The following is a 14,567-nucleotide window of genomic DNA, read 5'->3' as shown; positions in this document are numbered from 1 at the left end:
CTTCTATCATCCCAACCTTGTCAGATGCCATGGGGCTTTGGAGACTAACGCCCATTGCTTGTAACTCATAATCATCGGGCCTCATCTAGGATTCTAGCTTATCAACCTTGGGAACTAGATTTGCAAAGTAAAGGCACTCTCTTTGCTCACTGAAATGGGTCTGCAGGTGAGGATGAGTGTGACAAGAACCTTCCTTCTCCTTCCTTTTATTTGCCTTATTCAAACCAATGGTTCGATCATAAACAACCTGCTACTAGAAACTCTCCAGGTGATCGATGGCTTGACCTACGAAAACTACACCAGGAGGGATAGCGAAAGAGAAATGCAAAAAAGGGGCAGCGAAGGAGGATTGGACTGGGTGAGTCACCACCAGTGGGGAAAATAATGGGACAAAAGGGGAACTCACCAATGGGAAGGAACTGGTGGACACTGTCGCCATACTCTAGGGGGAAAATTCTTTGAAACCTAACCTACACGACATAGGGACTACTTCTGATGTGGGTGACTGAAAAGTTGTAGGTATGGAGCTTCTGGCTGGGAGAGGAGTGGAAGTCTATGCGAGCACATCTTGGGGATTAATCATCATGCCCGTAGGGGCCAACGTAAGAGCATTAGGGACTGAGGTTTGCATGATAGGCATGAGAGCGGTTGCAAAAACATCCGGAGAATGGGAAGAAGGAAAAAAGGGGCGTACCTGATCGATCGAAGGCCATAGCGACTGAAGATCTATTGATGTTTCCATTGATGTATCAGGTGCGATCTTCTCAGACCCACTAAAATATGGCTTCTTCTTTGGGGGGTCCTCAGAGGACTATTTCTCACACTGCCTCTTACTAGACTGCGAACAAAGTCTGCGAGTTGCACTATCTAGAGAAAGAGGTATTTCTGGCTCTGGCTCCTGCCCTTCGGTACTTATAGTCCCAATTTTCTACTGAGTAGCCATCTCAGGAGATGAGTCCCCACATGAGGAACTATCACTTGTCTCATCGTCAAATTTATTTACTTTACTCCATTCCTGCTCGTAATGCTCGTCCAGGTGTGCATTTCTAAGGCTAGCTCTAAGCTGATTCACTTCCTAATGATAGACCCAAAAAAATTTCCTTTTCTTTCTTGGCTAGGATAAAGCTTTCATGCTTTCTAACAATGTTTGAAGAATTGGATTTGCGGGGTTGACTCTTTGCACTGGGGAATAAAATTTTAACCATGAGGGGCAATCCAAAATAGGAAAATCTTCAGGACCTACATATTTGCTTGAGTCGTCAACCTGGGGGTTGGTACATTCCACCCATGAGTCTCGAGGCTCATGCTTCACAATATTTTTTCTTTTGCTCAAGCATCCATCAGGATCGTAACTCCACAGGTCATCAATTACTGTGAAACCTAGCGGCACCAGCTTTCATGTCAGGGTTTCCTCAGCTACCTTTCTTCTTACTAGGGTAATTGGGCCAATGGCCTTGTTGTCCTCTGTGATGGAAGTGTCATGCTTTCTAGTGCCAATTGCTTTCTCTACCCTTGCCAACTACCTTGCCATTTCTAGAGCTAGGGTTCTATCAATCACATGAGTAGGTAGCTAGAATGGCTCTTCAGAAAAACCATGCACGGGGATGAAAGAGAAATCTAGACCCACAAACCAGTCGTAAGGAGGGCATTGATTTTGCATCCAATTCATTTGGACCCATGAAAAATGGGCGAGAGGCTCATTGGGAATCACTCCAAAATCCTTGAGTAGAGGAGCCAAGAACAAGTCAGAAAACTTGTAGGAGTCATAAGAGGCCAGCAAGAGGGGCGTCCAACAAGATACCGACAATACACTTCCCATCTCATCAAAAGTGGACAAGCACATGAACTATGTGAAAAAGGCTTCATTCTGATGTAGAAGCAGGTGCACTAATACTAAGGAGAACCTAAAACACCATAGTTGTTGGAATTTGGATAACTGCTTGACCATGGCCTTAGCGATAGTCATGGAGAAGTCAAAATGAAAAGGTTCCCTTTGCTTCCTACATTTGAAAAGAAAGCCCATCATGGAAGCTGTAATAGTCTGGTCACTATCATGACCACATAGCCAAGCCAGGGTAGATGGAATATCTCTAAGGTCCTCTTGTTTCAGATCGTTGTATGACAAAGGGAACTTTAGAGGCCCTACTGAGGAACTCCGATTAAGGACATTCTGACAAAAAGTTAATGCGTCCCTCCTGGTGCTCTAGAATTCCTCCATGGATCTCTTCAAGAAAACCTTAGTATTCTCCAAGATTGGGGAGTAGAGAATTTACCTAATGGCCTCTGGGGATATGGTAAGTTTCAAGTGCGAGCCGCTAACAAAAAATGAGGTAGGATCAAAAGCCTCTACACAAGCAGCTATAAGTTCATGACAGTAGGGAACTGTGGGGACCAAGGATTGGGGAGCACCACTCTTCTATAAATGCACCGCAATAGAATGGGGGTCATTTCTATGATGCAACATCCTTGAACAGGTGGCCTCTCTAAGGTTTTTGGGCTGCTTTCAGATTTTAGGCTCGTAGATATTTTCTAAGGAATCTAGCACAACCGACGGGTTGCAGGTCATTGCTTTCTTTTTGGCCTTTGTCTTTGGATAATCCTTCTTTGGTGGGATGGCATGATAAGAGTAAGATAGTTCCTTGAAAATATCCACCCAAAAATCCCTAGGAGCGGCTTTCATGGACGAAGCCTCTGAATCCATCAAGGCAACAATTGGCCTTTCCTGAACTACTATCAGACTAGAGATTGAGAATGGAAACCTATGCATCGTCTTCTGGCCTAACTCCTTGGCACAAAATGAACAAATTGATGACCGAGAGAAGCTTTGAGCTTTTAAATGCATGACATGCCTTGTTTTTCATGAAAGCTAGGGCTCGGCTGACATGCGCACCAACTAAACTACTGCTGCAATCAACTTCCATGTATAAAGGGAGCTGTCATTCCCACTTTCCCAAAAACTACTTGATTGTGATGGCATTCCTTAGGAAGAGTACCTTGGGCCAAACCTTTCTTTAGTCAAGGAGATCAGCTAGGGATAATGGCCGCATGAGCCGAAATGGGCTGGCGAAGCTGATTCATTTAAGGGGGGGGCATACTTGAAAGTATGTATGGCTCTTTGTTTCCATTCATTCCTTCTTTGAAGTAACTGACTAGATGCTGATATCTTGGAAATAATCTCATTCACATGACGTGAATTAATAGAGGTGTAGTAGAGGCATTAACATGGGGCAAGGGTGGGCTCAAGTTGCCGATTGCTTATCTACCAAGATTTTTGCTATAAATATGTCCCTTCAGACATTCTTTCATCACAATGCGAGCTATAATGGCAAAGTTTCTGAAGAAATTGATACTCCAGTTTGGCTCATCAGCAGAAGGGCACAAGTTGCTTTTCTAGGGAATATATCTGACCGAAGACTGCAAGGGATGATAAGAAGGAAAAATCCATTAATAATTGCTGACATCAAATGGGTACTTGGGGAAGATTTCATTAGCAATCCAGACCGATACCGAGTGAATACAGATATCTGCTTGCACTTCATGGCTTCTCTACTGGACTACAACCAATCAGGGCTACTGACCACACAACTGATGCAAGCCCTCTTTCCTTTAGATTATCTGGGGGGCCTTGAAGATGTAGTTGCATATCATGTACCTTTCCTCGTGCTTCTTGTGGCATCTGACTTAGAGCACTTCATCCTTTAGAATGAAGAAGTGAGGTGGCATCGACTTATTAATGGCCTGAAAACCATGTCACTATCCTCCCATAGGTACCATGCTAAGCTAGCTACCGAGTTTCTTTCACGAGTGCATATGATGGTCCCTATTCCATAAGGCACAAAATGGTATACTAGTTTCAGGGACTATATCTTCCCAAGAGTCCTATTGCATGATCAACCTCCCAACTTGGTGGTTATATTCATGCATAGGGAGCCTGAGAGTTCTTCTAGTTTTGAATGGCTAGGAGAAGAAGGGGACTTTGATACTGAGGAGGAGGATACTGAAACTAGCCTCTAAGTCCATGGCAAGGCACAACTTGTGCTGGAACTGATAGATGTAAACAAGATAGAGGCCGAGGGCCCGCATATTTTGTAATAGTACGAGAAAGACTTAATATAATGATTTTACTTTTTCTTTATCTAGTCTCTCTTTTCTTTTGGCTATCTAAAAATAATTAAAATAAATACACACCACGCATATGCACATAATGTACACTATTTACATGAAAAAGGGGAAGGACCCTTAATAATAAGGCTTAAGATGATAACTGTTAATCCGGATGGAGAGAGAGTCTCCATTCATGTCCTCTAACTCAAAGGCATTGAAACCTTTACATCCTATGATGTGGAAAGGGCCCTCCCATAGGCAGTTGAACTTGGTGTGTTGACCTGGCTTTGCCGTTCTCTCATTGTACTTTAGAACAAGGTCTCCAAGGGTGAATATAACATCAGAGCTCCTTTTACTATCAAACTATCTTTTTACAACCTCTTGCCTATCCTGGAGAGCTGTGAAGGTGGCCTCCCTCACTTCCTCTAACTCTATAATCTCTGCTAGACTTACGGCCATCAGGCCATTTTCGGCTATATCTATAGTTTTAGCAACTGTAACACCGGGATTTCCATTGATAGAGGAAAAAACACGTCTTTCTCGTATACCAGCTTGTACGGGGAACTCTTGAGAATTTGCTTGGGTGTTATGCAGTTGGCCCATAATGCACTCCTAAGGTGATGGTGCCACTCCCTCTTATATTTCATTCCTATCCTCTTGATAAGTCAGATCAAGTTCTTGTTAGTAGATTCTACCAGATCATTCCCTTGGGGATAATAGTTAGAGGAGGTTTTGAGATAAATACCTCTGCTAAGAGCTAACTATGTGATCCACGAGACAGTGAATGCACGAGCGTTATCAAATATAACGATTTTTGGGGGACCGTACCGACAAGTTAGTTCTTCTAGGAAAGATAGCACCTTGTTTTTAGATGAATTCCATAGGGGAACAACTTCAGACCATCTGGTGAAATAGTTTATGGCGGTCAGGATCCATTTATGTTCGGCTGAGCTTGGGGGATTGATCATTTCGACAAAATCGAGTCCCCATTGAGCAAAAGGTTATTCAATAGACATAGGCCTGAGTGGCATGGCCGCTTTCTTACCTCTCCCCATGTAATATTGACATTCCTTACATCCTCTTACTAGAGCATGTACATCTTTGAACATGGACGGCCAAAAGTATCCAGCTTGAGTAATTTTGATCGCAGTTGTTGGGGTGTAGAAATGACATGTTAAGGGGCCATAGTGAAATTCTTGGAGAATTTTATGAGCTTGGCCTTGATCTACACATCGGAGTAGGACTCTGTCGAAATTCCTTTTGAAAAGAATTTCATTTATGAGGCGAAAATCACTGTTTTGGAGTCGGTAGAATCTCCTCTTGGCTAGAGGGAGATCTTCAGGAAAGGTCCCTGTTTTCATGAAATTTTTCCTTTTGTCAATCCAGTTTCCACTGGGGGTGTCGGGCATAAACATAACCGTCTCTTCTAGGATGGTTTCAATGGGATTCACCATCCTGCACTATATACTCACATAAACCTCTCCCGCAGACTAGCTTTGTGGGCCTGATGTCAACATCATATTCTAGGATCTTAGTGATCCAATTCGCTCTTTTTTCTATGATGTCGCCTTCCATAATGTATTCTCTTACTATGGGGTGAGCTACATACACTATGGTCTTGTTGCAGGCAATGAAATGTCAGAATTTTTTCAGTCCTTTTATGGAAGCTAAGGCTTGTTTTTCCACAAAGTTATAGAAGAGCTCATAATCCTTAAGAGTTTTTGAATGAAAGATGATAGGGTGCTCTTCTCCTTTTTGGGTGTCCTTTTGAGTTAAGACCATGGCAATACTATGCTAACTGAAATAGACATACATTATGAAATCTTTTGATATGTATGGATTAGATAATACTGGGGCTGAACAAATGGCATGCTTTATTTGGTCGAAAGCATTTTTGACTTTGGTGGTCCATTTGAAATGTACATCCTTCTTAAGCATAAGGGTGATAGGTCTTATTATCCCAGTGAAGTCGGAAATGAAATGACTGACAAAATTAACTTTTCCCAAAAATGACTGCACTCCCTTTTTATTGACTAAAAGGGGGAGCTCTTTGATAGCTTTGACCCAGTTAAGGTCAATAGAGATGCCTTCTTTAGAAACAATATGTCCCAGCAACTTCCCTTGGGGGACCCCAAAAATAAACTTTTTTGGGTTCAAGGAGATTCCAAATTCCACACAATTTTGCAAGACTAACTCGAGATGATCAAAATGATCCTCTTGGTGTTTAGAAAACATGGTTAGGTCATCTAAATATATTAAGATAATATTTATTTATTAGCTCTTTGAAAGCCAGATCCATGGCCCTTTGGAAAGTGGCCCCAGCGTTTGACAAGCTGAAGGCATCTTTTGATATGCAAACGTCCCCCACTTGGTGGTAAAAGTGGTCTTGTGTTGATCCTCCGTTTTAACACTTACTTGATTGTATCCTGAGAAACCATCGAGCATAGAAAATATTTCTAATCCAGCTACAATGCTTAATAATTGCTCCATTGATGATAGGGGATAATGATCCTTGAGTGATGCGTGATTCAAGTCCCGAAAGTCCACACAGAGCTGAATGTCTCCATTCTTTTTCCTTACTAGGACCAAATTGGATACCCATGTACTGTGTTTTATAAAATAAATAATCCTTGACTCGATCAATTTCTTCAACTCTTGAGCCATGAGGGATTTGGTCTTAGGATTGACAGGTCTCTATTTTTGTCAGACTGGGTTAGCTTCATTTGTAAGTTCGATGGTGTGTTGAATGACGTTGGGATTGTAACCTTTTAGATCATCATAAGACCAAGCCATGATGCCTTCATATTCATCACAGTATCAAGCCAATTTCACCTTGTCTTCAGTGGAAACACCTTTGCCTACTTTGAGGATTCTTCTGCGGCCCACTAACATTTTGGTGTAATCTCCTTTATCTGCAAGAAGCTTCCGCTTATCTTTCTTAACATCTTCATGATCAAACAAATTCTCCAAGGTGATCAGACCATTGGGGAGCTTGTTGGATTTTAGCTAGATAATTTGGTCTTTGTAAGCCTCTTTAATTCTAGGTTACAAGTGATCGGTAAATTCTCCTGAGCTTTGAATAAACAGAGCAATCTGCTCATCACTTTCAAATACTTTCCAATATGTATTATTATCATGAATAGCTAGGTGAACCACCATATTGACTACTGAATTGCTGGCCAAGAGGTCTACAGTTGGATCAAAATGAGCCCCTATGGTTGCCATGTGATCAGCTTTGGTATTTAGTGTCCAAGGAATGCTAGTGATATTGAAAGCATCAAAACTTTCTATTAAATCCCAGACTCTGGAGTGGTAGGATCTCATATGGACATTCTTAGCGCTAGATATCCCTCGGACTTGATGTACTACTAATTTGGAATCATCGAAAACTTTAAGCTTCTTGATGCCCATTTTTTCTGCCATGTTTAGGCCTTGAATTAGTCCTTCATATTCTGCTTCATTATTTGAACATGCAAACTATAAACAGAAAGACCTTCGGATCAGATCACCCACTGGAGGGGTGAGACAGACTCCGGCCCCAGAGCCCATTTTGCATTTGACACTATCAAAGTGTAGGGTCCATAGTGTCAAAGACAACTGATCTTTGGAGAAAGGATCCCTGGTAAGTTTTGGAATTGGCTAATCCTCTTAAAAAATGCAATAAGTTCCTAGGTTGGTCACATGGTAATTAGAGAAGGGATCAGAGTTTATGAACTCATTTATGAAGGTTTCTTGTTTGGGCAGGATTTCTCATGTCACTTCTTCATCTTCTAACAGTTCTACCACCTTTCGCTCATCATGAGTTATGGAGGTGTGAGTAGGCTCGAAATTAATCAAGGGTTGGTCAGCTATGTGCTCGACATGAAGAGGTTTTGAAAGGATCTTCATCTTAGTGCCATGTTGGGTATGGAGAATCAGGTGAGACCAATCCAGGGACATATACGCTCCTATTTTTGTGGTGAAGTCTCGGGATAAACAGAGTCCAAAGATGGGAGGGATGTCGATGACCGCTACTTCTTGGGAAACCGTTATACTTGGACATGCAAATAAGGTCAAAGGGAGGCTTCTGATGAGACCTATCATCTAGACTTTATTCCCATCGAGCTGCATTACCCCTTTACTTAAAGGGTCATACTTAATGTTTAATACTTCAGCAATCTGCTTAGGCATGACCATGGTGCTAGCACCAGAGTCTATCATGGATTTATGCAAAATTTTATTTCCAATTATCAGGGTGAGGTAAAAAGGATTTGGTTTAGGTTTACCTTCTCATTGTGCAATGGAGGGTGAGCCTTCATTTATCAAAGTAGTAGGGGAGCATGTCTTGTTAACTGCTGAGTGGCAATCCATTCCATTTGTCTGAGAGGGTGGCGGAGCTACTGTGACTATATCCTTTTGATCATTGGACAATGCCTCCCTTAGCCAACTTTTCTGCTCCGGTATACTCAGGAGGTCCTAGAGAGAGACATGGGCTGGAAATTTATTCAACTGATATACTACATCCAACGCTGGGGGCATGGAAACTCTAGGCTCTTTCGGTTTGTAAGGGATGAATTCCATCCTGGGATAGGCAGAAACTATGACTAGTGGTTCTAGAGGTTTGTTTATGGGTATTGACTTTATATTACTGGCATCCTCCCCGGTCAAACACCATTTAGAACAAAGGTTGTAGTCAGAATGTACCATAGAGGGCCCATTTTTTGAAGCTCTTTCCTTAATAGTTAGTACTGTATCATCCTCCTCCATCCATGAAAAAAGTGTGTGATCATGGGCAATTTTTGCTTCTTATTGTAATGACATTCCTTGCATCTGAGCAACAAAAGCTGCATTATCCATGCCCGAGGATTTATATGCGGATTCATCTGGTACTATACATGAGTTCTTTTGTTCCGTGACCTTTTGTTGTAGATTACCTCTTGGGTAATTCTTCGGGGTGTGAGCATTGTTGCATGGAAAGCACCAAGAATTGGCATCATCTACCAAATTATTTTGACCCACAGTCAATTCTCTACTACCATTTGGGTGGATGGCCTGTAATGGATTAGGGACGGGGACTATTTGGCCATTCGGTGAGGTATTTTTCTCAGCCCGATAATTAGGATGTTGATAGGGGGGTTTGCTTCCTTGGAAATTTTGTTGAAAAGAAGGTTTGGTAGGAGAGACCTGAACCCTTTTTAGGTTGATGATTTCATTAAAGAAAGATCTTAAGAGATTTTTCATATCATTGACCTCAGCAGCCAGAGAGGCAGAATGGATGGCATTTTGAGGAGTGGGGAACAAAGACATAGACTATGGACAAGAACTGCTCGAGACTACTTCCTCCATTACTTGGGTAGACATTTCGGGGAATACTGGCATTGTAGGGTGAGGTGTGAGCTTTCCAATGTCAATAAGGTTATTTTCAGCTTGAACTGCTAAGTCAAAAGCTTGCAGAAGAGTGTTACCCCCTGTGTGGGGGAAAAAGTGAGACTAGGCTAACATGTCCTAATCCTACCTTTTGACACACATTATGGAATACGAAAGAGCCTAGAGGTATCGCACAATTGGCTACTTCTTTTTGGTGAAAGAGAGAGCCATGGGCTACCTATTAGGGTTTCTATTCCTTTGATGTAATTGAAAGGTAAGATTATGCAAGTTCAATTCCTAACCCCAAAATGCAAGTATGAACTAATAAAAAGATTGCAGAATTGAACTTAAACAATGGAAAGCTGCAAACATAAGGACAAGACAAGAATGCAGATGTGTACCCGGAGTCAAAATCTGAGTGAAAATGTTTGGGACGGGGGCGCGAGTGCCACTGTCCTGATTCTGTTCCTGAAACTGCACCTGAAACTACCACTTTGCAACCTGGAAAACTGTCGGAATTGCCAAAACTTGCTGTCTGTCAGGAGGACCAGGGCACCCAGCGCCCCTGTCCCAGGGACCAGGGTGCCTAGCACCCCTATCTTGGCAGGACCAGGGCACCCCATGCCCCGGTCCTGGTCTTCTACTTTGAAACTTGGTGTATGGTTCAGTCTCCGTCTGCTTCTTTTGGATCTGCAACTTGCGGTGTTGTCTGAATCCTGAAATCTGCACTTATATCTGAAAAGGTGTTTGGGTGGCTATATAGGGTTTTGCCTTAGTCAAACCCCCACTTTGGTGATTTCCACCTCCATGAATAGCCAAGTTGTATTGTAAAAGTAGTGTGTGTGTAGACCTTGTGTGTGTGCAAGATCTAAAATGCAAGTAAGCAAACTAGAGCAACCTAGAAAGTAAACCCTAATTGCTTGTAAATGACAATGTAAATGCTCCAAATCAAGATGTAGAGTGATCTAAAGCATGAATACAAATGATGTAAGAAAGCTTATGCAAAGACATGAAAACAACATGAAATCATACCCAACCCCAAGGGGGGGGGATACAAGCCAATCTTCAGTCGGTGATCCCTTATTGCTCTTCAATGCCTTCAAAGCCCTAAATGAATGAAATTGATGGATGCTTGATGGACGGATGTTGAGTGTTGCTGAAGTCTTCAAAGATCTGCTCTTTCGTTGCATAGGAGGTCCTGAAAACAAAATTTTGATCCTTTCTAATGAAGAAAGAGAGCTCTTATGTATGAAACCCTAGGTCTTAATTCCAACTTTTGGCCAACCTAGAGATTGAATATCCTGCCAATTTCTTGGGGTTAAGCTTTATTTTATGATTGGATCGCGCTCCTAAAATTTCAAGAAAAATGTCCAGGACCGTGTGCACTCCGGGTGCCGTGGTCCCGACAACTTTTCACCAAATTTTTAGGGCCGTCGGATATGATGATTTTAGAGAGAATCTCGAAGTTACAGGTGATTTCGAGATGTTTTGACCCCCGAAATCAAGCCCCCAAGTTCAAAAGAAGGCCTAATTAGGGTTTTTGATTAAATGATGTATTGGAGGAATAAAATGAAAAGAGGTACACTTTAATGAAAGGGCCCACCTTTACGATGTGGAGGATGATGAAATAGGACCTTAGACCTAATTAATTTGATTAATTAAGTGCTAAAGGGGAAATGCAATGCAAAATGCAAACTGCGCCAAGGTGGGTGCTAAACTAGGTGTGAAATTGTACTGCTTTAGCAAGTGCGTACAATTTATGATGCTACATTTAGCCCCACTTTAGCTGTCATATGAGTACTACGTGCATATGCAAGCTAAAGTATAGGAAAGTAAACATTATTTGAAAAAGGATATATCCATAAGTTCATCGAATGAAGCCCCCAACGGTATCTGCAGTACATAGTTAGGAACCGCACCCTACAAAACACACGTTAGATCACAAAATCACCTAATGCTTACCAAGGAAAGTGATGAAATTTGTGAGTAGCTATATGCCCCCCCCCTTGTTTTGGCTTTCTTATTAGGGAGGTGAAATAGGGTAGCATGTTTACTTACAACAAATTGTGTGAACGATTATTGATGAGAGATGTTCACTACAAAGGCTTCATCAGAGCACATTTTGGAACATCAAGGGAGTAAGGGAACAAAAATATGATTCCTACACAAAAAATAGTTCGAAAATCGCATCTCCCAAACTCAAGTTATGATGAAATGAGTGATTTAGGGAAAATTAGGGTTTTGAAAGTAAAGGTAAAGGAATGAAAGTATATACCTTGAAAGTGACTATTACATTTGTCACTTTGTTGATTCTGAGTATTGTTCATTGCAGCGGAGCCCACATAGCCATCATCATGCCTTCATGATGACCAGAGCATCCTGCGAGGATTGAGATCATGCGACAGGCCGTGATCGACGACGAGCCACTGGACGAGGTGAGTTGACTGAACTTTGACTTTCTGCATTTCTGTTGACTCTGATTTTCTGTGATCGAATGTAGGCCCTGGAATCTGACCCTGGGTCCCACCCAGGGTACCATGGTCCTTTCAGGGCACCATGGTCCCTATGGGGTGCCATGGTCCCTTCAGGGCGCCATGGTCCTTTCAAGGTGCCATGGTCCCTGTGGGGCGCCATGGTCCCCTCAGGGCACTATGGTCCCAATCAGGACTTGGCAGGGGTCAAATTTTGATGTTCGTCAGTTTGCATATTTGGCATAGATGATTTTGATGATTAATTACTGATTACACTGATGTTTTTGTATTGCAGGGTCTCCCATACATGAGAGAGCACACGGCGGGACAGATTCTTCATAGTTTGCGAGATCAGATTCCCCAGCTGACTCAGGCAGAGAGAGATACATTGTCTATAGTAGGTTTGTGGTCTATGATTCTTATGCCAGCCATTCGATTTCATCCTGCGATGCTGATGGCACTCATGGAGTGATGGGATCTTGACACATGCACATTCCAGCTTCCAGTAGGGGAGATGACGGTGACACTTGAGGATGTGTACCGCATTCTTTGCCTACCGATCAGAGGAGCTATCATGACATATGTGATCGATCAGTCAGCAGAGGATCATCAGAGGGAGTAGGTATACTGCATAGGGAGAGTCATGCCGAGTGAGACGAGAGGTCGCATCATGGTCACCTGGCTCTTACATCCTATAGGAGAGGTGCCCCTCATGAGGCGTCTTATGATAGCCATCATTGCACTAGCTGTCTGCCCTAATGGGCAAGGTACACACATGCATGGGGGTCTCACATGGTGCATCAGGGCTATGGAGAGACATAGGAGAGTATACACCTGGGGTTGGAGTATGCTTGCACATCTCTATCATGACCTCGAGGAGTATGTTTTCGGACAGGGTTGCAGCTTGATGACATGCACACTTCTGCAGGTGTGGACATTTGAGCACTTTACATGCACCAGGCCTGTCGGCTATCCGATGAGTGCAGCTAGCGAGCGACCTAGGGTATTTGCTTATCCACTTACCAGTGAGTGGAGATTTGGAGATCTACTATATTGGGGAGTGACATTTGATAGATTGACAGCTGAGGTAACTGTATGGAGACCATATCTGCGGATGCACAGATGGGATGGGATGGAGAGATAGTTAGCATGCTTACAGAGGAATCGCCTACTGAGAGGGCGATATTCACATATCATAGTCCCATTCTACTTTGACCGAGTATGGAGGCAGTTTGGGCTAGAGCAGTGTGTTCCAGCCGATGTACCCATCTACACTCGACACTCACGAGTCCTTCCCAGACCCAGAGTAGTAGCGAGACCTATGATAGATGATATTGAGATCATAGATATACAGGGGTCTGACCAGGATGTGGTCACTAATTATGCTGCAGACCCCGGAGCACAGCGTAGGTATCTCTCATGGTTTGTGAGAACATACCCAGGGCCTATCTTTCCACCAGATCACCCGATAGGCCATCCAGGTCCATGCAGACATGGAGACCGAGATGAGGATCAGGGATCCAGATCGGAGGAGCCAGAGGAGGGAGAGGGTCATGAGGAGGCAAGAGGGCCTGATCCACCCATAGGAGATCAGCCTAGTGCCGAGGAGGAGGAAGGAGAGGAGGATGACACAGATAGAGATGATGATGAGGAGAACGAGGATGCGGATGAGGATGAGGATGAGGAGGAGGATAGAGATGATGAGGAGGAGTCAGATGCAGCTCCCCATCATTCAAGAGATGATACCATAGCCTTAGATCCTCCCGTTATTCCCCAGAAGGGGGAACATGAGGCGATATAGAGACCTGTACCCATAGTGCACAGATCATTCGAGTGTGGGGAGCCTAGTAGTTCCCAGTCATAGGTGTTACCATATCACGATCCCTACTGGCATGAGGGAGATCCAGGTATAGTAGGTTTATATTAATTGATTGATGTTTTGATGATATAAAATGGTACTAATACATGATTTGTTCTACTACTACAGCTAATGTGTAGGAGTGGCGTTCTCTGATCCAGCAAGCAGTGACAGATATCTCCACGACGGCATAGATCCCTAGTTCCTCACAGGTTGCTTATAGACCTCAAGGGAATGCGGGTTGGCATGATGATTTGTTTTCCCCATTTTGAGTACAGGTAGAGATATGGAGGGAGAGAGAGCGAGCTCTATCAGAGGACCTTCAGCGGGCATAACGTGATCTAGCAGCAGCTCAGGCCGAGGCTACCTCGTATCACGCAATCCTTATGGATAGGGATCGTAGGAGTTCCTCTCGGAGTCACTCACGATCTATATCATGGTATACCCCTATGGGTCCACCTACACGGCCAGATCAGGAGGGAGCATCTAGTCGTCACTCTCCAGCCACTAGCCCTAGGGATAGGAGATGATCTTATGATGTAGGGTAGGTCACATTTTGGATGTATAGTGACCTACCTTTGTATATTGATCCACACACACACACACACACACATATATATATATACATGCTTCTTTGTCTCAAACGTGTTATCTTTAATGCCTAAAACAATGTATATATTTTGCTTTGATTAAAGCTAACACATTTGGTAGATTTATATGTATGTTCTACATTTAATTTCCATGTGATTGATTTCTCAATGCTCCATGATTAAATTGATACATGTGTG

The sequence above is a fragment of the Cryptomeria japonica genome, chromosome 11 (genome assembly GCF_030272615.1).
Source record: "Cryptomeria japonica chromosome 11, Sugi_1.0, whole genome shotgun sequence".
In the NCBI taxonomy this organism is placed as follows: domain Eukaryota; kingdom Viridiplantae; phylum Streptophyta; class Pinopsida; order Cupressales; family Cupressaceae; genus Cryptomeria; species Cryptomeria japonica.
The sequence above is the reverse complement of the archived record's forward strand: the minus strand, read 5'-3'. Positions refer to the sequence as shown.